The sequence below is a fragment of the Lepisosteus platostomus genome, chromosome 16 (assembly GCF_059453375.1).
Source record: "Lepisosteus platostomus isolate fLepPlt1 chromosome 16, fLepPlt1.hap1, whole genome shotgun sequence".
Lineage (NCBI taxonomy): Eukaryota > Metazoa > Chordata > Actinopteri > Semionotiformes > Lepisosteidae > Lepisosteus > Lepisosteus platostomus.
Genome location: NC_142626.1, coordinates 26,288,163 through 26,313,978, shown reverse-complemented (window position 1 = coordinate 26,313,978; position 25,816 = coordinate 26,288,163). Strand labels below are relative to the sequence as shown.

At 41.4% G+C, this 25,816-nt stretch overlaps 1 long non-coding RNA gene across 2 annotated transcripts in view; it reads right to left on the bottom strand.

Annotated features, from left to right (window-relative positions):
* LOC148647109 (uncharacterized) overlaps positions 1-24,517 on the bottom strand; it is a 63,895-nt gene extending 39,378 nt beyond the window's left edge. The window contains exon 1 of one of the 2 annotated variants that reach the window (XR_015927783.1): positions 24,436-24,517. This is a non-coding gene — a long non-coding RNA (uncharacterized LOC148647109). Of the gene's footprint in view, positions 1-20,538; positions 20,878-24,435 lie in introns of those variants that run through there. The other variant, XR_015927782.1, reaches the window with a different exon arrangement.
* Between the last annotated feature and the right edge of the window lie 1,299 nt (positions 24,518-25,816).

Sequence of the window (25,816 nt, the reverse complement as noted above, 5' to 3'; positions counted from 1 at the left end):
CACACCATCCCCACTGTCAAACATGGTGGTGGCAGCATCATGGTTTGGGCCTGCTTTTCTTCAGCAGGGACAGGGAAGATGGTTAAAATTGAGGGGAAGATGGATGCAGCCAAATACAGGACCATTCTGGATGAAAACCTGTTGGAGTCTGCAAAAGACCTGAAACTGGGACGGAGATTTATCTTCCAACAAGACAATGATCCCAAACATACAGCAAAATCTACAAAGGAATGGTTCACAAATAAACGTATCCAGGTGTTTGAATGGCCAAGTCAAAGTCCAGACCTGAATCCAATCGAGAATCTGTGGAAAGAGCTGAAAACTGCTGTTCACAAACGCTCTCCATCCAACCTCACTGAGCTCGAGCTGTTTTGCAAGGAAGAATGGGCAAGAATTTCAGTCTCTCGATGTGCAAAACTGATAGAGACATACCCCAAGCGACTTGCAGCTGTAATCGCAGCAAAAGGTGGCTCTACAAAGTATTAACGCAAGGGGGCCGAATAATTTTGCACGCCCCACTTTTCATTTTTTTATTAGTTAAAAAAGTTTCAAAAATCCAATAGATTTCGTTCCACTTCACAATTGTGTCCCACTTGTTGGTGATTCTTCACATAAAATAAAAAAATTATATCTTTATGTTTGAAGCCTGAAATGTGGCAAAAGGTTGAAAAGTTCAAGGGGGCCGAATACTTTCGCAAGGCACTGTAGTAGTAATGTTTACACACCCTGTAAGTATATATCACCAGAATACATGTATCACATCTGATATAAATCAGAATAAGGAATATGGTCTTATAATGAGACCTCAGGCCAGCTCAATGGAGAGTCAGACAGCAGGGTCCTGAGGAGGCTGGAGATACCCAGGAGTGTCCAACAGGAGGCCAGTTGGCTCATCTTGCTTATTTGTCAGTTTAGTAGCAAATTGAATCTAAACTTTTTCTTAAATGTGCCTAGAGTTTGGGCCTCAACCACCTGGGTGATATATTCTAGATATCCAGAACAGTTTGGTTACAGCATCGATTTTTATTTTCCATCCTGTATTATTTCCGTTTTAGTTACTTACTTTGCATCCTTGTTTGACTTCTGAGTGTGTAAAAGTCCCTATGTTGAATCTGTCTATAACCCATAACAGTTTGTATATCTGGAACAAATCTCTCAATTTCCTCTGTTCTAGTCTGATGAGATTTAGCTCCTTTAACTTGTCTGTACATGATAATCCACTAAAACTAGAATTTATTATTGTTGCTCTTCATTTAACTCTTTCTCAGACTGCATTCTCCTTTTTGATATGTTGCCTAAAACTGAAAACAATTTTCTAAATGAAGCCTTAGAATTGCCTTCTAAACCTTGAGTATAACCTCCCTGGAATTAGATTCAACACTTCCTGCTCTACACTCTAGCGTTCAGTTTGCTTTACTGATTCCCCATATTGTCTGGATGAAGACATAGAACAATTTACCAGATCTCTTTTGTGTGTAACATCCTGCAGCCCAGACTCATTCATGCTTAATATACACAATGTACACAACATTTTCCTCCTACCTGCCTGTGTCACTGTGCACTTAACAATGTTAAATTTCATACCAGGTGTCTTCCCAATTTCTGATTTTGTCTTTAAAGTCTTATTTAGTTCCCTGTTTCTGTGTTAACCACTCTCTCTCTCTAATTTGATAACTATACCTGAAGCTGATGTTTATATGGAACAGGAAGATGATGGGCCAAAAACACATCCTTGAGGTACACCACTAGTTTCATCTGCCCAGATAAGTGTGGCACCCCTTATGATTATGCACTATGCGCTTAAGGCTATGAACATTATGTTCCCTGTTAGTCAGTTACCAATCCATATATATAAAGAAAGGAGACCTGAACAGTGAATTTTGCAGTGCTGTGAATATTTTGTGCCTTGACCATCGTGAGTTCTGTTGCATTTCACTCAGATTTCAGAGAAAGGTGTCTTTGTTCCTTCTTTCCTTTTAAGCCATTAGGTGTTTTGGTCTCTGGTCCATTTTAAGCTTCAAGGTGCATTTTCACTAAACTCTACTGGACACTGTTATTGTTTTTTACTTCAAGTTCTCCGCTTAAATGTCTAGTCACTTCAAAGCACATAAACAACAAACCAAATAAAAGGTGTTCCTAATTAATTCAATGATTAGTGATTAGATTTTAAAAAATCTGCAGATCTAAAGGAGCTACTTGCAAATGTAAGTGGTAAGAATGGGCAGACGATCATCCTCTAACTTGTACTTGTAGCTTTCTCTTACAGACAGTCCGACAGAAAGGGCTCAACCGGTGAAGGCACCTTTTGGAGTTCAGGCTGGGTTCTAAAGAGCTGGACTGAATCTATGATATCATTTACTCACTACCATAACTTAAACACAGACACACAAAACACAGACACAGACACACTCACACCAGGGCCAATCTCCCATAAGCCAATTAACCTGACAGTATGTATTTGAACTGTGGCAGGAAAACAGAGCACCCAGAGAAACCACTAAGAGAATATACAGACTCCACGCAGACAGCACCCCACGTCCAGAATTGAACCCAGGACCCCAGTGCTGCCAGGCCACACTATCCCTGCTATCATTATCATAAGTACAATTTAACAGAGTCTTCTAATAAACTGTCTCTCACCTTCCAGGACCCAGCTACTGTCTCTTTGACACTACCTGTGCTGAATCTACAACAGTCATTTCCAAAACCGTCAGTACCTACCATCAATCTTAATTTGCAGTGTGTGAACACTGGCCTTTTCCTAGGGATCAGCCTTTAATGTTTTTGGGGTTTTTTGGGGGGTTTCATCTTAATTATTTTAATTACCATGCTGTACTGTGAATGGCCAGTGTGAATATTAATATTAATCGTGTTAAAGTCTTTAAAAACCTCTGAGGGAACTGCACAGTATTCTAAGTGCCGAAGAAAGAGAGTCAATTCATCTATCATGAAGGGATACGGGTGATGGTTTGTGAGACTGGAGCTGCCTGCTGCTCTCTGAAAGACTCTCACACCTGCAGCTGGTCTATTACGGGAGCGCGTCGGTCACGCTGGCGCACCTGCGCAGCTCGATATGCAAATCCTCTCGGCAGCGGTTTCGCTTTCTCCTCCCCGTCTTCCAGTTTCACAGCCAGAAATAGCCCGGGGGCGGCGGGCAGCGGAGCGCGGCCGGGGAGATTTGCCTGCCGTGGCAAAGAGCCAGCCAGGCGCACAGCGCAGTGGTTTCGGAGAGCCCAGCTGTCTGAGGCACAGGCAGGAGCTCAGGAGGAGGAGCTCAGCTGCGCTGTTTAACTCTTTGACTACATGAGAGACGGAGAAACGAGAGGTGCTGTAATGGTGCACAGATAATGAATTCAAATTTCTAGATTACATTTAATTTTCTGACACTGAAGATTTCTGGAACTGTCAATTACAAAAGAAGTTCAAGTAGGGAGCTGCGACAGCATGTGTGGGCTGCAAAGGAACAGGTAAAGGTTTATTCCAGGCTTAAAGGAAAAGAAAAAAAGACATGTTTCAGGTGAGAGAAGAAGGATCCACAGCTGAAACGTTGTGCCTGTTTTCTTTTCAGCATGGAATAAACCTCTACCTGGTCGTTTTCAAAGATATTTGTTAAAATCTGACATATTAATAGAATTACAGATTAATTTAGTCTTAATTCCCACCAGAAATCTTAATTCACCTGAATCTTAATCTTAATGGCCTTTTTCTAGGGATCATCTTCTAAGATTTGTGTAGATATTTTGTGATTCCCCATTTTATTGATTTTAATTACTATGTTTTTATTTATACTAAACTATTATCCAGGTGTCAGAGTCTGGATTTTATTTATTAATCTGTAGTACACAGATAATATATCATATCTAGAAAATAATTTACTAACATAATTTAATTTACAATATCCTACCTGTAATTTTGAGCATTAAAATGACCATTTTATTTATACATCTGATATGCTCTTTAATTGCACCCAGGTTTAGTCTGAGTGCTGTATGAATGTTGGTAAACTCCTGTTTTTACTGCATTGATGAATGTTGACATCAGCAATAAGAAACGGTTTAAGAAACTTAATCTGCCTGGGCTCCTGTAAGATCGGCTTGTAAGGCATTAGTTTTACTTTTTTAGCTTGTTCTCACACTGAATCTAGGATTCTACCCTCTTTCTTAAATATAACAACATCAAGTACTTTGTGAAAAGATTCATACCGAACACTGTTTACTCAGTGTTTATTACTCGTCTGGTGTTGTTTCTCCTACTAAACTTCACCCAATTGTGAACATCTGTGTGACCTTTATAATACATCTAGTATATGCCAGTATAAACCTTATAAAACATACAGTACATACCAGATAGTATACTGCTATATAACCCGAGAGCTGGACATTTCTATCTTAATTTTCACTATAAGATTGGAGAGGTCTGTGTGAGGGATGAATTGCTCTTGAATGGGGGCAGGGTGATTACCCAACTCAAAAAAAAACTTTCCAGGGGTTAGGTTACTTAGGCATTATGTTTTTACATGTTTTTTTATTGGAAAGATGCAGTTTACTTATGTCAGAATTCCAGACATACAGTAACATTGAAGCTGCTGTATTTTGGAAATACCTCCCATGTTTATTTTGTCTCCTTGATTTGAGAAAGTGTTACTTGCTGGTGTTTTGTACACATTATAAAGATGTAAGCATGTTATCTAATCCCTAATCATTGCAGCCGAATCGGGCCAAAGATGTATTTTGACCTTTTCAACATTCCTTGGAGTCCACAAATTAATTCAGCCACGATGATTTTAGGGTATATGATATTTGTATATGATTTTATACAAAGTTGCAGCTTTTTTATGATATCACCACATGTTTTTCCTTGTTCCTGTCAGCTTGTTATGCTCCAATTGTCTTTATGCTTTCTCTAAGGAATGTCACCACTTAATGTTTGTACAGTATCTTGTGACAGATGGATCTTGTGGTAGTTTGGGAATAATCTCTATGAAAAAGATTACTTTAAGCCTGTCTGTTGAATCTGTCTGTACCGATCACAGCAAAACAAGAGAGATGTGCTGAAGTCAGAGAGTGAAAGATGAACACAAAGCTTAACAAAGCAGAACAATGTTTAAAATACTATGGATTCATACAGTATGTGATCTTTCAGAAAGTTTTTTTTATTTAATTGAATGTGGAAATTATAATATCTCTGCTTTCCCAGGAAATGGAGGTATTAGTAATGCAAAATGATAACTAAGACATCCTACCAAGTATTTCACCTGCTGTAAATACACGTACAGTACTGTACTGTTGCGATAATATTTTACTGCACTCACTGGGTAGAAAAAAGCTATTATTCTTGGAAAACAATTGCAGTGTTTCAGATTGTGTATGACTGTTCCAGCCTGTATTAAGATTAATGTAGTTTTGAAGCTGAGGTAACCAACTGCTATTCTTTGTGCTGGAAGTGACTCAGCAGAGTTACCAGCAGTGGCAGGAAATGGTAGGAGAATTGAAGGAGAGTCTTCAGTCTGTTCACTTGCATTTCAGATGCAGTATATACTGTACAGTACCTTATTATACACAACTACTGTAAGACTCACATCACATAAATTACAATCCACAGGGAGTTCTGGGATAAATAAACCTTTATTTTTCTGTCTGCTTCTCCTTCAGCTGTAATTGAACTTTTTACAGTTTACTGTTGCTTTTTTAAGTAAACTGTCAGAAGTTGCATTCTGATTTAAGTTGTACATTAAATGCCCGAATGTTGCACTTGTAATGGTAACAATCACATTTACAGTTTTGCACTTAGATAAAGCAATAAAGATATGCTTTAAAAGTAATATGTGTCATTGGATTTCTTGTTCAATTAGCAGGAAAATATTGTGATTGCACAAAGACAAAGTAAAATACAACAGAAATGCGGACAGTGGAGCACGGAAGCGTACGGAGGCTTATTATGATGAAATATCTCATTTATAGGAGATAGCATTGCGTTTATAGAGAAAAGTATCTTTTATATACGAGACATGTATTGCTTTTACACACAATAGTTCATTTGTGAACAATGGTGCCTACTATATAAATACTGAATACAGCATTGTACTGTATATTGTAACGAGACGGGGTCAGCGAGGATGGAGACAGGAAGTCGGGATTTTTAAAACCACAGCGCTTTATTAGTAGGACATGCGTCCGGCTCAGCACCAGCAACAGAGAAAGTGAGAAAAGAGAGGAACAGGGTACAACACTCTGGGGTCATTTCGTGTACAGTACATGGTATAGAGTGGTAAGTGGGTACAGATATAAAAGGGGCTGCAAAACTGGGATAACTATTTACAGGGACCCCGGCAACCTATCCAGGGTGTACACCCGTTCAGAATGGTCAGCGGCACTGGCCAGTGGCTCTCCTAGTCCCCGCCCTGACCACGACTACTGCTCCTGTCCTGCCCCCCGCCACGCACCCCAGCCAGGCACTCTTCATCCTTGATGCCAGGAGAGGACGCCTCAATATGAAATAATATTGTCCAGTGCAAAGTAGCATTGACTTAAATAACAGCAGAAAATTCCACACTCCTCCTTTTGGAAAAAAAAAACAATCTAAAGGAACACGTGTTCTGTCTTTTGTATACATGAAGTACAAGGCCGTGTCAGTAAATAAGTAAATAAGGAAACGCATTGCTGCCACCAAGGGTAAAACAAATCTCCCATTTTACGAGATTACGAGATAGCAATGATTACTTCATAGTAAACACAACCTGTTGTGTTGTGCACTGACCGCATGTAGAAGCTACTGTGTACGTATTTACTTTCGACTGGGGTTAGTCATAATAAAGTCATGAAATTTTGAGCAAATATAAACAGAATCATTATAAGCATCGCAACCAGGTGTGTGGGATTCAGAGATCAAAGCAATGATTGCTCTGTTATGCACAGTTATACCTGCAATCAGCTCCGCTGCTTAAAACTCCGCACGGAGCGATAGAGGTAATATATGGCGATCGTGCTGTCGCATGACCACATAAAGTACGCGGGAATTACTATCTCGTACGAGAAAATTCCTTATAGAGGATTTTGTTTTCCTTAGTGGCAGCAATGCGCTTCCGTAAGTAAGCATTCCCAGGTTAAACGCGTATCGTTTTCGCCGTTTCTGCGAGAAGAGACGTCACGGCTTTCCAAACTTTCAGTATGTTCTTCTTGATGTGAAGCTGCAGAAACATGTCCCGTACATAGGTTGTACATTGCCTCCTCTTTAAACATTGAACGCAATACTTTCACTTGACACCGGGGTAAAGTTAGCTCGAAGTTCGAAAACGATTTTGGCACGCCTGTAGCGCTTTCAGACAGGCTAATACCAAACAAAATCTTTTTGAAAAAGAAAAAGAATTCCAGGATGGCACACAACCCGTATTACAGCTTGCACACAGTTGGCGTTCCGTTTACTGTTTCCAGCGATAACACTTGGCATAAGTCTTACTATCAAGTCAAGTGACCGGGGTAAAGTTAGCTCGAAGTTCGAAAACGATTTTGGCACGCCTGTAGCGCTTTCACGAAACCTCTTAGAGTTTCGAGAATGCTTGCTTTGTGTATAAAATACATTGTGAATGCTTTCTCAGCCTTTACTTTTCGTTTTTATGACATTTTTTTGACCAAGCACGAATATTCTTTTGTCCATATCTTCGCAATGGAAGCACAGAACGCCGTCAAACCAAATGCATTTTAAAGACCACGACTTGTGGATATTTCCACAGCCTTTACATCAAACTATCAGTGAGCTAATTATCTTTTTTAAACCTTTTCTTAAACCTTTTTTTAAATGGGAATAAAACTTTGTTTGATTTCTGAAACCCTTCCTTTACGCCCTGTTTTCATTCAGGTAAGGGTCAACTATATTCACAATACTACTGACAGCAGGAAGATTAAAATATTCTTTACTCAGCAGCTTATTAAAAACAGCTCCCATGATGTTCATACCGACTTTTTACACAAAACACTGACACAGCTTTGTGTTCTGAATCTCTTTTTCTCTTGCTTTTATTTAATGTGGCACAATGCACTGGGATAGGGGTATTCTGTTCACAAACCAATAGCATTTAAACCACAGCACCCACAATGCTGCAGATAAGTGTTTTGCACACTAAGCAGGTCATCTGACTATTCCCAGCTTTGTTTTGGTTTATGGAACCTTTATTTTTTTTTTGATTTTCTGAAGATAACACTACAGGTAATACACTGGGACAGGTGGGTCGTCTTCATGGCTCAATAGCATTTCAAATACAGCAGCCACACTGCTGTACCCAAGTGTTTTACACACCAGACAGGCCCCCGAACCTCATCCAAACTTGCTGTGGCTGTGGCCACTTTATTTTTTTATGATTTTCTGAAGATAACACTACAGGTAACACAGTGCGATAGGTGGGTCGTCTTCATGGCTCAATAGCATTTCAAATACAGCAGCCACACTGCTGAAACCAAGTGTTTTACACACCAGACAGCCCCCTGACCTCATACAAGCTTGCTGTGGCTGTGGGCCCTTTCTTTATTTTTTTATGATTTTCTGAAGGTAACACTACGAGTAATACACTGGGATAGGTGGGTCTTCTTCATAGCTCAATAGCAATTCAAATACAACAGCCACACTGCTGAAACCAAGTGTTTTACACACCAGACAGGCCCCCTAACCTCATACAACCTTGCTGTGGCTGTGGGCCCTTTCTTTATTTTTTATGATTTTCTGAAGGTAACATTACAAGTAATACACTGGGATAGGTGGGTCGTCTTCATGGCTCAATAGCATTTCAAATACAACAGCCACACTGCTGCAACCAGGTGTTTTACACACCAAACAGCTCCCCTAACCTTATACAACCTTGCTTTGAGTTGTTTAACATTTCTTTCAAATCACTTGGGTTCATCAATCATTTGATCATTTTTCAGCGTGGAAGAAACCTATTACTTGTTCCTTGGAGATTACCATCTGCTGATAAGATATGGTCGCTATATTGACCATATACAATTTCTTGCATAAGGAATTCATATTTTGCATACACCGATCCCCCCGGAGTCCCAACTGATTCTGGTTTTGGAAAGCTAAAGGACAATGAGCTTCACGATACCAGGGGGACAGTGGGTGGTCAAGTCTCCCCTAAACAATGTCTCTTGTCAGATTATGATGTCAGTGCATTTAATAATGTTGTTGAACTCTCTTTAGCCCAAATACAGAGGAGCCCAGACCCAGAATGTTACACATACTGACAGAGAGTGATCTCATTATGTGTGTTTGGATTTTAACAACTATTATTATTGTTTGCTAGAACCAAAACAATCTATGTTAGACATTTTCATCTTCAGCCAAAAATACAAACCTGTGTACGTAGTGTGGTGCAGGTTCTTGTCCCATCCTGCTCTTGGTCCAGGTTGGAGGGTTGCACCGATTCTGAGTCTTGTTAGCTGGTATGGATGGGTTTGGGGGTGTTGATACCAGAGTGGTCCAGGAGGGGGGTGCAGGTGTCTTGGGGGCATTCTTGTTTTTCTATGAGTTCAGGTTGATTCTGTTGGTTCTGTCACCAATCTCCCTCACGCAGGCAAGCGCTCCCGCATTCCTCGAGCTCTCCCCATGCCAAACGTGCACGCGTCAATCAGTCCTCTGCTTAAACCCTCATCTGTCCCCCGGTCATTGCTCACGATTGAGATTCTCTCCCGGAGCTTACCTACTAACTACGTCTTTGCCTTACTATGACTTCTCCCCTGGACCTCGACCCCGCTTTTCCGACTACCGCTTTAGCCACTCGATTTTGTACCTTCGCCTGTTTTACGCTTTCTCGGATCCTGACCCCAGCCTGTCTCTTTGTTTACGCCTCTGCCTACCGACGCAACTTCTACGCCTTCCCGGACTCCGACCCCTGCCAGTCCCTAGACTACGTCTTCGCCTGTCGATTTTGTGCCTACGCCTGTACTACATCTTCCCGGACTCAGACCCCTGCCTGTTCACTCCGACTACGCCTGCGTCTCGCGCCAACCCTACCAAGGGCACCGCATTGGATCCCTATCCTCAGCAGTCAGCCCCTGCGTGACAGGTTCTGAGTGTCTTGGTTACATCCGTTTGTGTGTATAGATGAAAAAGCTATTGAAGAGCACCCCCACACCCCCCACCCGTCTTGGTGGAAGTTGCCATGTTCAAAAAATCCTAAAAAGATAATTAAAGTTGCACACAACAAAGCATGACTGTGAAAGGTCAGGAGGCCTGCCTAGTGAGCACAACACGTGATTACAGTCAACAAATCATTAAAAAATAAAGAAATGTTCCACAACTCAAAGCGAGGTTGTATAAGGTTAGGGGAAATGTCTGGTGTAAAACACCTGGTTGCAGCACTGTGGCTGTTGTGCTTGAAGAGCTATTGACTCATGAATAGCACCCCCCAATCCCCATGTACCGCCTGTCTAATGGTGCCATATTGAAAAACTAAAATTTGTATTAAAAAAAATAAAGAAAGGGGCCACAACACAGAACGGTTGTATAAGGTTAGGGGACCTGTGTGGTGTGTAAAACACTTGGTTTCCGCAGTGTGGCTGTTGTATTTCAAATGCTATTGAGCCATGAAGACGACCCACCTGTCCCAGTGTATTACCTGTAGTGTTATCTTCAGAAAATCATAAAAAAATAAAGAAAGGGGCCACAGCCACAGCAAAGTTGTATAAGGTTAGGGAGCTGTCTGGTGTGTAAAACACCTGGTTGCAGCACTGTGGCTGTTGTGCTTGAAGAGCTATTGACTCATAAATAGCACCCCCCTATCCCCATGTACCGCCTGTCAAATGGTGCCACATTGAAAAAATCATAAAAAAATAAAGAAAGGGGCCACAGCCACAGCAAGGTTGTATGAGGTTAGGGGGCCTGTCTGGTGTGTAAAACACTTGGGTACAGCAGTGTGACTGTTGTATTTGAAATGCTATTGAGCCATGAAGACGACCCACCTGTCCCAGTGTATTACCTGTAGTGTTATCTTCAAAAAATCATAAAAAAAATAAAGAAAGGGGCCACAGCCACAGCAAGGTTGTATGAGGTTCGGGGGCCTGTCTGGTGTGTAAAACACTTGGGTACAGCAGTGTGGCTGCTGTATTTGAAATGCTATTGAGCCATGAAGACGACCCACCTGTCCCAGTGTATTACCTGTAGTGTTATCTTCAGAAAATCATAAAAAAATAAAGGTTCCATAACCCAAAACAAAGCTGGGAATAGTAAGATGACCTGCTTAGTGTGCAAAACACTTATCTGCAGCATTGTGGGTGCTGTGGTTTAAATACTATTGGTTTGTTAACAGAATACCCCTATCCCAGTGCATTGTGCCACATTAAATAAAAGCAAGAGAAAAAGAGATTCAGAACACAAAGCTGTGTCAGTGTTTTGTGTAAAAAGTCGGTATGAACATCATGGGAGCTGTGTTTAATAAGCTGCTGAGTAAAGAATATTTTAATCTTCCTGCTGTCAGTAGTATTGTGAATATAGTTGACCCTTACCTGAATGAAAACAGGGCGTAAAGGAAGGGTTTCAGAAATCAAACAAAGCTTTATTCCCGTTTAAAAAAAGGTTTAAGAAAAGGTTTAAAAAAGATAATTAGCTCACTCATAGTTTGATGTAAAGGCTGTGGAAATATCCACAAGTCGTGGTCTTTAAAATGCATTTGGTTTGACGGCGTTCTGTGCTTCCATTGCGAAGATATGGACAAAAGAATATTCGTGCTTGGTCAAGAAAAGTCATAAAAACGAAAAAGAAAAGGCTGAGAAAGCATTCACAATGTATTTTATTCACAAAGCAAGCATTCTCGCAACTCTAAAAGGTTTCGTGAAAGCGCTACAGGCGTGCCAAAATCGTTTTCGAACTTTGAGCTAACTTTAGCCCGGTCACTTGACTTGATAGTAAGACTTATGCCAAGTGTTATCTCTGGAAACAGTAAACGGAACGCCAGCCGTGTGCAAGCTGTAATACGGGTTGTGTGCCATCCTGGAATTCTTTTACTTTTTCAAAAAGATTTTGTTTGGTATTAGCCTGTCTCTGTACACATGCACATCCGTGCAAATGGACACAGAAATATTGTTTCTTCTCCCATCAAAATGCACTTTTCCTACATTTTGCTGTGTAAATCCAAATTCAAATCATTTGATGTCAGCATACTGTAGTCTAAAAGCTTTTAATAATTATTATAATTGCTTACACTTATACTGTTCTGTATGATTATTAGTTCTTTGTAAAAGGCTGCACAGGGATTACTGTATTATTAGTCAACAGAGGGCAGCACTGAAAACTGAATTGAGAGTCAGTCTCAGCTGGCAAACGTTGCTGCTCTTCTTCCTGATGTGACTCTTGTCTCAGTGTAATTGCCGTATTGCTGACACTAGAGGGCAGCACTGAACACTGAATTGAGAGTCTCAGTTTTTCCCCAAAAAACACTGTTCTGCTCCTCTTACTGTGACACTTGTCTCAGTGTGTGAGAACAGTGCTGCTCTTTCATTTCACCCTACCTGTCCAACAGATTGTTTCATCCTATCAATACAGCCTCTCCTAAGAATCCAGTCTGCCTGATATTGAGATACCTCACCTGTGAACCTGTCTGAGATGCTTTGCTGCCTCACACTTCTTCTTTGTACTTCGTGATGTTCACCAGTTTCAATCTGTTTCATCAGTTTCTGTATATGATGCACTGAAAGTATTGATGTAAGACCAGCATTTGAATCTGCAGCTCATAACAAAAAAAACTTGCAGTACAATAATTATACTTTAAGATTACAGTTGAGAGGGTATCTTTGAAACCAACCCTCAATAAGAGTGATATGCTGCCAAGGTCTGCCAAGATTATTATCTCTGAGTCAACATATGTGTTTCTTGTATGTAGAAAAGTGTTGGACAATACGGGGCTGTGCAGCGATACAACCATTCTCTAAGTTCACCAGCCCCGTTTCTGTGAGCTGTAAAACAGACCAGTTCCACTGGGTCCACTCTGCTCCACTCTGATCCCTTCACACTCACAGGGACAGTCTGAATGTGGGAGGAGTCTGCAGAGGATTTCTGGGCTCTCAATGTGCTTCAGACATTCAGAGCTCAACTCAGTATTGGTTTTCTTAACTATTTTTTATTAACAGTATCACTCTGAGCACAATCTAACCTGGTTCATAATCACTGCAGGCATTGTTTCAAAACAAGAATAACATACTGTACGTTTGGAAAGCCATTTCATTTCTAATGGTTTGATGCCATTTCGTCACAGAAATGGCGACAAACACGTGTTAGAGTGCTGCCCTCTGTTGACTAATAATACAGTAATCCCTGTGCATCCTTTTACAAAAAATAATCATTATACAGAACAGTCTTGTATGCAAAACTCTTAATACAATGATTCAAATGACTCAAACCAGGAGCAACAATTCTATAATTCTATAAATGGAAGTAAGGAATTCAGTCAACACTGTAGATTTTAAACATTCAAGCAAAAAAAAAGGAAAATGGTCACTTTTAAATTGGCTCCTCAGACAGAATGATTTGCTCTAAAGTGCAGTTTACTGTACATCAGTCACATTTTTTGTGCACATCTATCACAGAACCTCCTTGAAGACAGAAATTTGTATATAGTAACACAAGTCAAAATAAACATACAAATACAATCAATCCACATTTCTCTTATTGGCCTATTTAGGCATTATGTTTGATACTGCATAATTAGGCAGTTGTTGCAGCTCTAATTTCATTTAAGACAGTGGCATACTGTATCTGTGCTGTTGACCTCAACCTCACAAGCAAGTCTGACTTCATCCTCCAATCCATGACCCCATCCATGAGCATCTGCAGGTTCCATGATGTCAAGGGCTGCCGGCAGCTAGTAGCTTTTATATTTCTCTGGCTTGATGACCAATATTGCAGCCCAGCAGTTATGTCACATAGAGTACATTGTGGTCTGAAATGAGCCACATGTGTGACTGGACGCTGTGCACGGCTGGCAAATAGCATTTGAGTTTGGTTTAAGTGTGGGCCAGAGTCCTTTAGGAACCTGACTAGTTTGCATTTAGTAATTAACAATGATGTCAACTGTATCTAAGGCCTTGGGTTTTGCAATGCAGTTTGGTTCATTGTATTAAGAGTGTGTTCATAGGAAGACTGTTGTGTGTAATTAGTCAAATCATTTGTAAAAACTGAAATAAGGCCACCTGGCCTTTTGTTTTGGCTTCAGTAATAGGGTAATTTCTCTAAAATGAAAATAACATATCTGTGTAATCCAGTTCGGAGGGGTTTGAAAAGGTAATTTGCATATAGGTGGTTATTTAACCGAAGTTTAACAGCACATTCTAGTATTTTTGCAAGAAAGGGTAAATTGGAAATGGGGTGAAAATTATTTAGATTGTCGAGAGCCATGTTAGGCTTTTTAGCTACAGGGGTAATAGCAGCAGTTTTGAGGACCATTGGTGCAACACAGTGCTCAGGGATTCATTTATTATATTGAGGACAATGGGGCAGAGAAAAGTGAAACAGGACTGAAATAAAGTGGTGGGGATTGGATCTAATATACAGGTGGTGGATTTCATGTAGTACGTGAAGCTAGTTTTCTGATGGATGCAGAGTCAAGAAGAGAGAAGGGAACCAGTAAAGTTGGGCAAGCAGGGAGGAGGTGTGGAAGTGACATGCGCTCTGGTGAGAATGTGATGCCGGAAATTGTCGATCTTGGAGCTAAAGAAATCTAAGAATGTGTTGCAAAGTAGCAATGAGGCAGGTAATGTGGTGGGGCAGTTTGGCTTAAACAGTCTGTTGGTGGTGGAGAAAAGGTGTCTGGGGTTGTTATGGTTATTTTCAATGATGTGAGAGAAATAGATGGATCTAGCAGTCTCTATCGTATCCTTATATTCAGACAAGTAATCTTTCCAAGAATGATAATGTATGTTTAGGCCAGAAAGACGTCAAAAGTTTCTGGGAGACTGCCTTCATTGATTGCAGATGGTCAGTGTACCAGGGGGCAGAGCGAGAAAAAGGGATGGTTCGAGTTTTTAGAGGAGCAAAGGTGTTGAGTGTAGATAAAAGAGCGCTACTAAGCAAATTTATTTTGTCTTTTAGAGGGTCAGAGGAAGAGAAACAAGATAAGGAGGACAGAACAGAATTTGTGAACCTAGGTTGATCAACTGATCGCCAGTTGTGGAAATTTATAGAGCATGTGGGGGAAGTGTTAGAAACAGGAAATTTTAGATTGAAAAGAATAGTAAAGTGGTCAGAGAGTCAAGTGACGTCAAGGGAAGTCAAGTGAGAAACTGAAGAGCCAATTGCAATGATGAAATCTAAGAAGTGTCCTTTGTTATGTTTCGGGCTGAGAACAAAGTGGGTTAAATCAAAGCATCTCAATAGAGCTAGAAAATCCTTTGCCAAACTGTAAGACCTGGAGTCAATATGTACAGTGCCTTGCGAAAGTATTCGGCCCCCTTGAACTTTTCAACCTTTTGCCACATTTCAGGCTTCAAACATAAAGATATAAATTTTTTATTTTATGTGAAGAATCACCAACAAGTGGGACACAATTGTGAAGTGGAACGAAATCTATTGGATTTTTGAAACTTTTTTAACTAATAAAAAAATGAAAAGTGGGGCGTGCAAAATTATTCGGCCCCCTTGCGTTAATACTTTGTAGAGCCACCTTTTGCTGCGATTACAGCTGCAAGTCGCTTGGGGTATGTCTCTATCAGTTTTGCACATCGAGAGACTGAAATTCTTGCCCATTCTTCCTTGCAAAACAGCTCGAGCTCAGTGAGGTTGGATGGAGAGCGTTTGTGAACAGCAGTTTTCAGCTCTTTCCACAGATTCTCGATTGGATTCAGGTCTGGACTTTGACTTGGCCATTCAAACACCTGGATACGTTTATTTGTGAACCATTCCTTTGTAGATTTTGCTGTATGTTTGGGATCATTGTCTTGTTGGAAGATAAATCTCCGTCCCAGTTTCAGGTCTTTTGCAGACTCCAACAGGTTTTCATCCAGAATGGTCCTGTATTTGGCTGCATCCATCTTCCCCTCAATTTTAACCATCTTCCCTGTCCCTGCTGAAGAAAAGCAGGCCCAAACCATGATGCTGCCACCACCATGTTTGACAGTGGGGATGGTGTGTTGAGGGTGATGAGCTGTGTTGCTTTTACGCCAAACATATCGTTTTGCATTGTGGCCAAAAAGTTCGATTTTGGTTTCATCTGACCAGAGCACCTTCTTCCACATGTTTGGGGTGTCTCCCAGGTGGCTTGTGGCAAACTTTAGACGAGACTTTTTATGGATATCTTTGAGAAATGGCTTTCTTCTTGCCACTCTTCCATAAAGGCCAGATTTGTGCAGTGTAAGACTGATTGTTGTCCTATGGACAGACTCTCCCACCTCAGCTGTAGTTCTCTGCAGTTCATCCAGAGTGATCATGGGCCTCTTGGCTGCATCTCTGATCAGTCTTCTCCTTGTCTGAGCTGAAAGTTTAGAGGGACGGCCAGGTCTTGGTAGATTTGCAGTGGTCTGATACTCCTTCCATTTCAAGATGATCGCTTGCACAGTGCTCCTTGGGATGTTTGAAGCTTGGGAAATCTTTTTGTATCCAAATCCGGCTTTAAACTTCTCCACAACAGTATTACGGACCTGCCTGGTGTGTTCCTTGGTCTTCATGATGCTCTCTGCGCTTTCAACAGAACCTTGAGACTATCACAGAGCAGGTGCATTTATACAGAGACTTGATTACACACAGGTGGATTCTATTTATCACCATCAGTCATTTAGGACAACATTGGATCATTCAGAGATCCTCGCTGAACTTCTGGAGTGAGTTTGCTGCACTGAAAGTAAAGGGGCCGAATAATTTTGCACGCCCCACTTTTCATTTTTTTATTAGTTAAAAAAGTTTCAAAAATCCAATAGATTTCGTTCCACTTCACAATTGTGTCCCACTTGTTGGTGATTCTTCACATAAAATAAAAAAATTATATCTTTATGTTTGAAGCCTGAAATGTGGCAAAAGGTTGAAAAGTTCAAGGGGGCCGAATACTTTCGCAACGCACTGTATACTAATGTCCCCAAGAATATGGATCCTCTTAAATCTGAGGCATAAAAATTCAAACTCACCTAAAAAGGCAGATCACTAGCTGATAATTCAACCAGGTAGACGAGAGCAAGAGTGCCTCTTTAAGAAAAGGACCAGTGGAAACAGAGACAGAGTAAAGAAGTCAGTTATATTTAAACAGCTATTATTGTTTGGATGTTCTGAAGTTTGTAACTAGTCCTGCTTCATTTCTCATTAGATAAAAAAATTGCTTAAAATGTAGTTGCTGTGGGACTCCAGTAAGGAGTATGGCTTTTGTTTTAACTGTTTTTATATCAAAAGGGAATTCACCTGCCTGTCAAAAGTAAGAAGACTGGCTATTGGTGTAACTTTAAAAACAGACACTTTATTAATTGAACATTAGTACTGTATAATGAGGTGAATGAGTGCTCAGTTGATGTGTGACCTGTTTATTCTATTTATATATTCCATAGTGACATCTAGAGGGGATACTGAGAATTGACAGTGAGCTGGTCACTGGAGTTGATCCAGTAAATCTTTGGACAGTTAGATAATTATGTATATAATCATGTTCCTAAACCCACTCACATCTTACTTTCACGTGACATTTATGATTATATATGCATCTGTTATGGGTATTTGTTAATGGCATGTGTGTTTTGCACAATATTACATGTACACCTGTCAGAGTGTTTTTAATCTGCATCAGTGTGGCCTGGCTCTGGCTCTGAAGGAGGAATGAGTTACCACTGAACTGAAATGGCCTGTGTTAATTGGAACTCTTTAGTTTAGGAACATGTACAGTATAAAGGACCACAAGGTGATTACCATAAGACTGGTAAGGTAATTCCTTCTTAGCCACAGAGCCACCATGCCATCCCAAGGGTCAGAGGTTCCATCTCGGGCCTGTCCGGGCCTCGGGCCACAGAGCCTGTCCCGGTGTAAATCAGATGTTTCAGCCATTAAATGGCTCTGTGGCTAAGGATCTGCGCCTGTGGCTGGAAGGCTGCTGGTTTGAATCCCATGGCCAGCAGAGGAATCCTGCTCAGTTGGGCCCCTGAGCAAGGCCCTTAACCCCAACTGCTCCAGGGGTGCCATATAAATGGCTGACCCTGTGCTTTGACCCCAAGCTGTCTGCCTGTCTACATGTGTCTGTGTGTCTCATGGAGTGTAAGTTGGGGTAGGTGAAAAGATTAATTGCTAATACAAGAAAATTTTATTTGGCCAATAAAGTGTATCTTATGTTAAATTATTTTTCTTCTTCAGGCTGTGTGTGAAACATTTGTTTTTATACATTATACATGCAGATATCTGGGTCTTTGCAGTAAGACTACTGTAGCAGTCCCTGTGTCCCCAGGAAGCAGTGATTCCATGAGGAAGCCATGAGGATAGTGAAGATTAGAAATGTGGAGATTAGAAGAGGTTTTGTGGGGAACAGACCTCACACTTCAATGTGATACTATGTGCATAATGTCCTTTCATTTAGTGTGGACTGGATTTCATGAAATGTAAACTGACAGCAAGTTATTGAACTTTCAATTTTTAAACAGTAATTGTCATGTATAAGCATGTCTGAAACATTTCTCCAAATATAAACATAAAAACAAGATTTATTATAATAAGTCTCAGAAGATAGTTTCACTGATGAAATCATTTTTTCTGTTACAAAGAAGACAGCAATGACCTGTTCTGTCCCCCTCTTGTGGTCATTATTAATATTGCAGCCATTGTTGATTCTTGACGTACAGAATTCTGTCCAAGATATTCTTTCTGCAACCGAGGAAATCTTCTGTTGGTGAACCCACTCTTATCTTTGCCTTATATTTCAAAATAAGACAATTTGACACTTTCTTTTTATTGACATGTTGAATGGACAAATCGAGTTCACCCACCTGTCTACCTTGTGGCCAAACCCAGGAAATCAAACTGTGCAAGATTGTTTTTAAAGACCAAAGTTCAGTAAGACGTGGTTATCCACAGGTGACACCAGCTTCCTGTCTGACTGCAATTCCGCGGCAACCAGCCTGACTGGTAGAACTAGCCAACTCCACTGCAGCCCCACAAGAACGGAAGATACAACTGGTACATTGTACTAACAGCCAGACCCAGAAATCACTGTGTTCCTGAGTTGATAAAACTTCAAGTGAATTTCTTTAGCTTCTTCTAAAGTATAAGAAATAAAAACTGTATGAAGAACAGTAATGAATCAATAGTGCAAGCAGATATAACCCTGCAATATATATTTGAAATTTTTAAAATCTAAATTATAAACAAAACAGGATTTTGCAAACATTTTTTGAAGCGCTACAGTATGGTATTGAATGAAGGGCACAAAATTCAGCATTAGCACAGTGTAACATGACAAAGTGGGCAGGAGACTTCAGTGTTAGAGAGCTGTGATACACAGTTCAATGAATATCATGAAGCTGACAAGAGCTCCACACTCACATGTCATTCTGAGAGCGGTCTGAGTAAAACTACAGTTTATAGGAATGATTTTTTGAGTTATGGCATTGCTGCCTGGCAGTGCTGGAGCCCTGGATTCAATTCCCGGGGTGCTGACTGGGTGGAGTTTGCAAGTTCTCTCCATGTTCATGTGGGTTTCCTTCATGTGTTCCTGCCACAGTCCGAAGTCATACTGGTAGAATAACAGGCTGCAGGCTGAAAACCTTACCCCAGTGTGAGTGTGTGTCTGTTTGTATCTGTCTGCACTGTAGTGGACTGGCTTCCCATCCAGAGTGTATCCTGCCGTGCACCCTTTGCAAGTTATACAAGTAATGTAGCATCACATTGTATTCTGTATACATGGAACAAGTAATAGGTTCATTCCAGGCTGAAAAGAGAAGAAAGAAAACACAACGTTTCGGCCGTGGAGCCTTCTTCAGGTATGCAGTAGGTCCCAGCTGCAGCAGTGCAGTCGCTGTGCAGTCCTGCTGAGGAAGGTTTTTGTACAGCTGTGTAACACTGTGTGAAGACCCATTTACTGCTGGGGTAATGCCAACTCTGACAGTAGTAATCTGCTGCATCTTCAGGCTGGACTCCTGTGATGGTCAGAGTGAAGTCAGTCCCAGATCCACTGCCACTGAAACGCTCTGGGATCCCAGTCTGAAGGGTAGTTGCTCTATAGATCAGGAGTTTAGGACCTTCTCCAGCTTTCTGTTGGTACCAGGCTAGGTTGTTCTTATTATACACTGCAGGACTGGTCTTACAGCTCACAGTGACTGTATGTCCAGAAAGAACAGATTTCATTGCAGGGGTCTGAGTCACAGTAACCTGTCCACTGGATTCTGAAAACAAGACAAAACACAATTTATACAGGAATTTAATAACTATAAAGTTTGATTTCCATTTTGTTATTTTACACTTTTCTGTAAAGCTTATTTTAATAATTTTCTACAATAACGTTCTTAAGTTTAAGTCAGTTAAATAATATGCTAGAAGCTGTATACTCCATCACAAATAAAAAAAAATAATTAAATCAACACCTGGCCAAATATAAAATTATACCCTGAGCAGAGATGAGGAGTGTCCAGAGGAAGATGATGATGAAGGTCATTGTTGCTGTGGGTTCTGTTGCCATGAAGGGCAGCTCTCAGTCATAAAGTGTTAAACTCACAGGGCTATAAACACTCCCAGAGCACTGAAGCACGTGCTGCCAATGCAAAGTGTCTCTTCTATGCAAATTGTCTTACTGGGTTCAGCAGCACTTGTAGCCAGTCAGAGCTGAAAACACAGGCTTGGTGCTGTGTGTTGTGACAGAGCAACATGAGCAGTTTAGCATGAACACTCCCAGGACAGCAGGACTAGACAGAGAGCAGCTTTATAAGGAGCAGAGAATGAGACACAACCAGCTGAGCCCTTATTCCACTCTACACACCTGGAATGGAGTGGAGTGTGGAGAGTCAGGTTAAAGTAGCTCTTGGCTCTGTGTGTGGGGCTGGAGAGTGAGACATTGAAGAGGACCTCTCTGATTTCAGGGACACACTCTGAGAGAGTGTGCCCTCTGGTGGCATGAAAGTGACTTGGTTTTCAATGAAAATACATTTATTGGAACCTCTTCATTATAAATACATACAGTACTTACTGTATACATACTTGTCTAGCTTGAAAAATCATTCCTACCCATTGTGTTTCAAAAGGAGCATTGAATGTACATTCCTAAGCCAATACATTTTTCCGTCTCCAGAAATCACAAACCATGAAAACAATCTGAGACCCAAGCAGCCCTTCTTAGCACCAGTTGTGTTCCTGTTTTATTTAATTTTTTTCCACGATGCTCCCCTTGAAGCAGCTCCAGGAGATAAACATGCTCCATGGTTGTCCTGACATTAAAATAAATTATCACCCTAGTCTCAAGCAAGATATAATCATATGAAAATAGAAAAAAGAGACATACTGGGGGGTTTACTGTACTGAGCAACGGCTTCGGCAGCAGCTTTGTCGTTCACACGCTAGACCACCCTCACTACGGACTTCCAGCAAGTCTTGATCCACACATGGTGTTACAACCCCAGGTGTCTAGGGGTAAAGGGGTGTAACAATTAGGATAGTTTTTAGATGCAGGTGGGTTCTGATAAGGGACTTAGGAAGTGTGACAACAAGTGTTGGTGCAAAAGTGATTTATTTTAAGGTGAATAAGTGACTGGTATGTAATAGGACACAATAACACACAGGGAGAGGGAACTAGAGTGGTGCCAAAGGAAAGAAAATAACAAACAAAATGGAGCTGGCTAAGAAAGTGAGGGAAAGCTGACCTAACTACAAAAGTACTACACACAGTCTTCGGCTTCTTCAAACACCCTAGCTAACCTTCACTGACTACCCAAAACCATACAAGACAAATGGCACTCACCCATACTAAAGTAGTGTGACTAATACAAAAATCAACTACGTGTGCAAAATGTACCCAACAACCTAAACTAACTCAATACACAAAAGTTCACACAAATACACAAGTGAACTACAAATACCAATTAGGGAAAACGAGAGTAGACACAAGTAACAGGGTACAAAAGAACACAGAGTTTGATACAATACGTTTGGACAAGGTAATGGCTAAATACAGGATAAACACACAAACAAACGAAAGTACAAAGAGACGAATACAAACCAACAAAAGCCAGAGCTATAGGAAAACACACACGTGCGCATACACACACGCGCTGTGGATGGCGGCCAGGTCACTCAGCACCAGCTCCTGGCAGGCCTTGTCGCTCCTCTTCAGGAAGAACAGGGACTCGTCTGACCAGGTGTGAGACACCAGACCAGCCCGACCCCGCTCTTGAGCGCTTCGCTCACATAGGAAATAAAGATCGATGGGCGATCCGTGATGGACTTGCCCCTGTGGATCCCTTCCTTCTCCCAGAACCTCTCCTTGAAGACCAGGAAGAATTCAGTCCAGCTCTTGTGGTGGACACTCTGCAGGGCCTCTCTCTTGTACAGGGGGAGAGGGGGGTTAAATCTGACTTATATGAGGGTCCCATAACTATGACATGGAATCCAGGCACAGAGAAACAAGACCTATGGGTGTAATGAGGCTGTTTAAGGTGGAACTGTAATAAAGGTCTGTAGGTCATAAGATGAACCCTAGAGCTGGAACAGGTCAGCTGGTGAGCAGCAGGCAGGAGCAGCAAACAGGCAAATCACAGTCAAGAACTGAAGTCAGGAAAAAATCGCAATCCAGGTACTCAGTTGAGTGAAATTTAAGGAAAATTCAAAGCCAAAGTTAAGACAAATCAGGTCGATAGTCCAAGGAGAAACAGACACAGCCAGGAACAAGGCAGTGGCTCAGAGCCCTGAGCAGAGCTCAGTCAGACCTTATACAGCCTGCTTCACCAGGAGACGGGGAGGACGTGGCAATCCACAGGTGAAGCAGGCTTCCTGTCTGACTGCGTTTCCACAGCAACCAGAACTAGCCAACTCCACAGCGCCCCCACGAGGACGGGAGAGACAACTGGTTCACAGTGTTCCTGAGCTGATAAAACTGCAGATTTCTTTACTTTCTTCTAAAGTTTAAGAAATAAAAACTATCCTAATCCAACTATCTCTAAAACAGACCAGTGGTGTTTCATTAGTACCAGGAGATATAATCTTACACTTACAATGTATCTTTGAAGTATTCAACTGTAAACAGAGGAGGATAAAGACTTTAAAGAAATATAAAAAATAGGGTTTTTCAAAACGTTTTTTTCCCCCCCAAAAAAGCTCTACAGTCTGGTATTGAGCTCACGTGTCATTCTGTGAGCAGTGTGATTAAAAATACAGTTTGTAGGAATGATTTCTTGAGTTATGGCATTGCTGCCTGGCAGCACTGGGGCACTGGATTCTATTCCCCGGGTGCTTACTGTGTGGAGTTTGCATGTTCACCCTGTGTTTGGAGGAATTCGTCCAGGTGCACTGGTCTCCTCCCACAGTCTGAAGACATGCTGGTAGAATTACTGCCTACTGAGGAAATTGACCCCACTGTGAGTGGGTGTGTTTGTGTCTGTCTGCCCTGCAATGGACTGGCTTCACATCCAGAGTGTATCCTGTCTTTTGCACCCTTAGTGATTAATTCAAGTAACGAAGCATCATATTGTATTCTGGATATATGTGTTACTTATGTTTTTCTTTCTCTTCCTGTATCTATGTTTTTTATTTCAAACACAACAGCTCCAGGAAAATAGAACCCCTTGAATATCAGAGATGGCAGATATAATCAATATCTCTCTCTCCTGCCGCACAGTCAAACTGATTCAAATGAGAAAAAATTAATCACAGTTCTTTGAATACTGTAACTTTCTGAAAAGATCTCTTATAGTACTAAAATAAACATGTAAGTGCACCTGCAGTGCTGTAGGTCTCAGCTGCAGCAGTGCAGTCACTGTACATTGCTGCTGAGGGAAGTTTTTGTATGGCTGTGTAACACTGTGTGAACACCCAGTTACTGTTGGGGTAGTGTAAACTCTGACAGTAATAATCTGCTGCATCTTCAGCTTGGACTCCTGTGATGGTCAGAGTAAAGTCAGTCCCAGATCCACTGCCACTGAAACGCTCTGGGATCCCAGTATAACGGGAAGATGCATAATAGATCAGGAGTTTAGGAGCTTCTCCAGCTTTCTGTTGGTACCAGGCTAACTCATTGTTACCATACACTGCAGGACTGGTCTTACAGCTCACAGTGACTGTCTGTCCAGGGAGAACAGTTTTCACTGCTGGAGTCTGAGTCACAGTAATCTGTCCACTGGATTCTGAAAACAAGACAAAACACAGGAAATGCAGGAATTCAAGAACTAGAATGCTTTAATTTATTTTAGCTATTTTTACATTTCTGTAAAGCTTGTACATAATATGTTAATAGCCATATCTTCCATCACCAATTAAAAATATGTTTAAGACAACAACTAGCGAAGTATTAAATTATACCTTGAACAAAGATGAGAAGAGTCCAGATGAAGATGGTGATGAAGGTCATTGTTACTGTGGGTTCTGTTGCCATGAAGGGCAGCTCTCAGTCATGAAGTGTTAAACTCACAGGACTATAAACACTCCTAGAGCACTGAAGCATGTGGTGCCAATGCAAAGTGTCTCTTCTATGCAAATTGTCTTTCTGTGTCTGTAGAAAATGGAGAAGAGCAGCTGCTGTAGTTGTTAATTAAAACAGTGTTGCTCTGGTATGCAAAGCACTTTCTTCTCCTGTATAGAAATCCTGTGCCAGAGCTGCCATTGTGATCTGAGCAGTGAGCAGAGGTAGGACTTGAAAATGGATGGATAGTTTTCCTCTGTTTTCCATCATTCATTAATCACAGGGTTTTGAAAGATGAGAGAGAGGGGCTTTCTGTCTGATCACTGAGTTAATTTAAAAGAGACATTGAGCAACAGGAGACCCCAGTCGATGAGGGCCAGGGAGAGATCACATCATCTCACTCTGTACAATATCTTCCTCTGCTGGGGACTGTGGGGAGAGCATTATCATAACAACCCTGCTCTCCTCACGATCTCAACCCGGGAGGATGAATTTCTCACACACCCTGCTCTCAGCCTCCAGAGGGCAGCAGCTCCCTGTAGAAGAGAGCAGGGACTTGTAGCCTCCAGTCAACAGCAGAGGGAGCTACACTGAGGGGGCTGTTCTTTCCACTTGCTGGAGGGTAGAGTTCACACTTTCACACACCGGTCTGATGCCGGTTTTGTTATATACAGAAAATTCAAGGTGGGGGTTGGTGTTGGGTTTTGAAGAGCCTCGAGAGGAAAGATTTGCTTTAATAAAAACTCCTTGCACTGTAATTATTCTGCAATTGCAAGTTTTAATGTTCGGAGGCCGCATGATCCTCATGTCATGAACCGTATTCCAGTGTGCACCTCTGTCCGTCAACACCTGCGCACTAGTTAAGCTATTATCACTTCTCACTCCTTATCCTATTTATACCCTCTCACTCCTCTCAGTCCCCGCTCACTGTTGAGCTCAACTTTTGACTTTCTCTTGTGCGCGTACCTCTCTGACCTGACTTCTGGATACCCAACCCCGTTCAATCTTTGGCTTCGACTTCGTCTCTGTCTAGCGTCTTTTGGATTTGGATACTCTCGACCTGACAATCAGGAAACCCGACCCAGCCTTCCTACCCCGACCTCATATTCTTCCTTTCGCTCCTGGGATTTGGACGCCAAACTCATTCAAACTACTCTCTCATCACCGCACAGGGTCCGAGCAGTTATTCTCACATACATTGACACCGCAGGTATTTACAGTATTTTTACAGTATATTTTTTTCTAGCCAATCACATTATAAATCATAATTCAGCAACAATG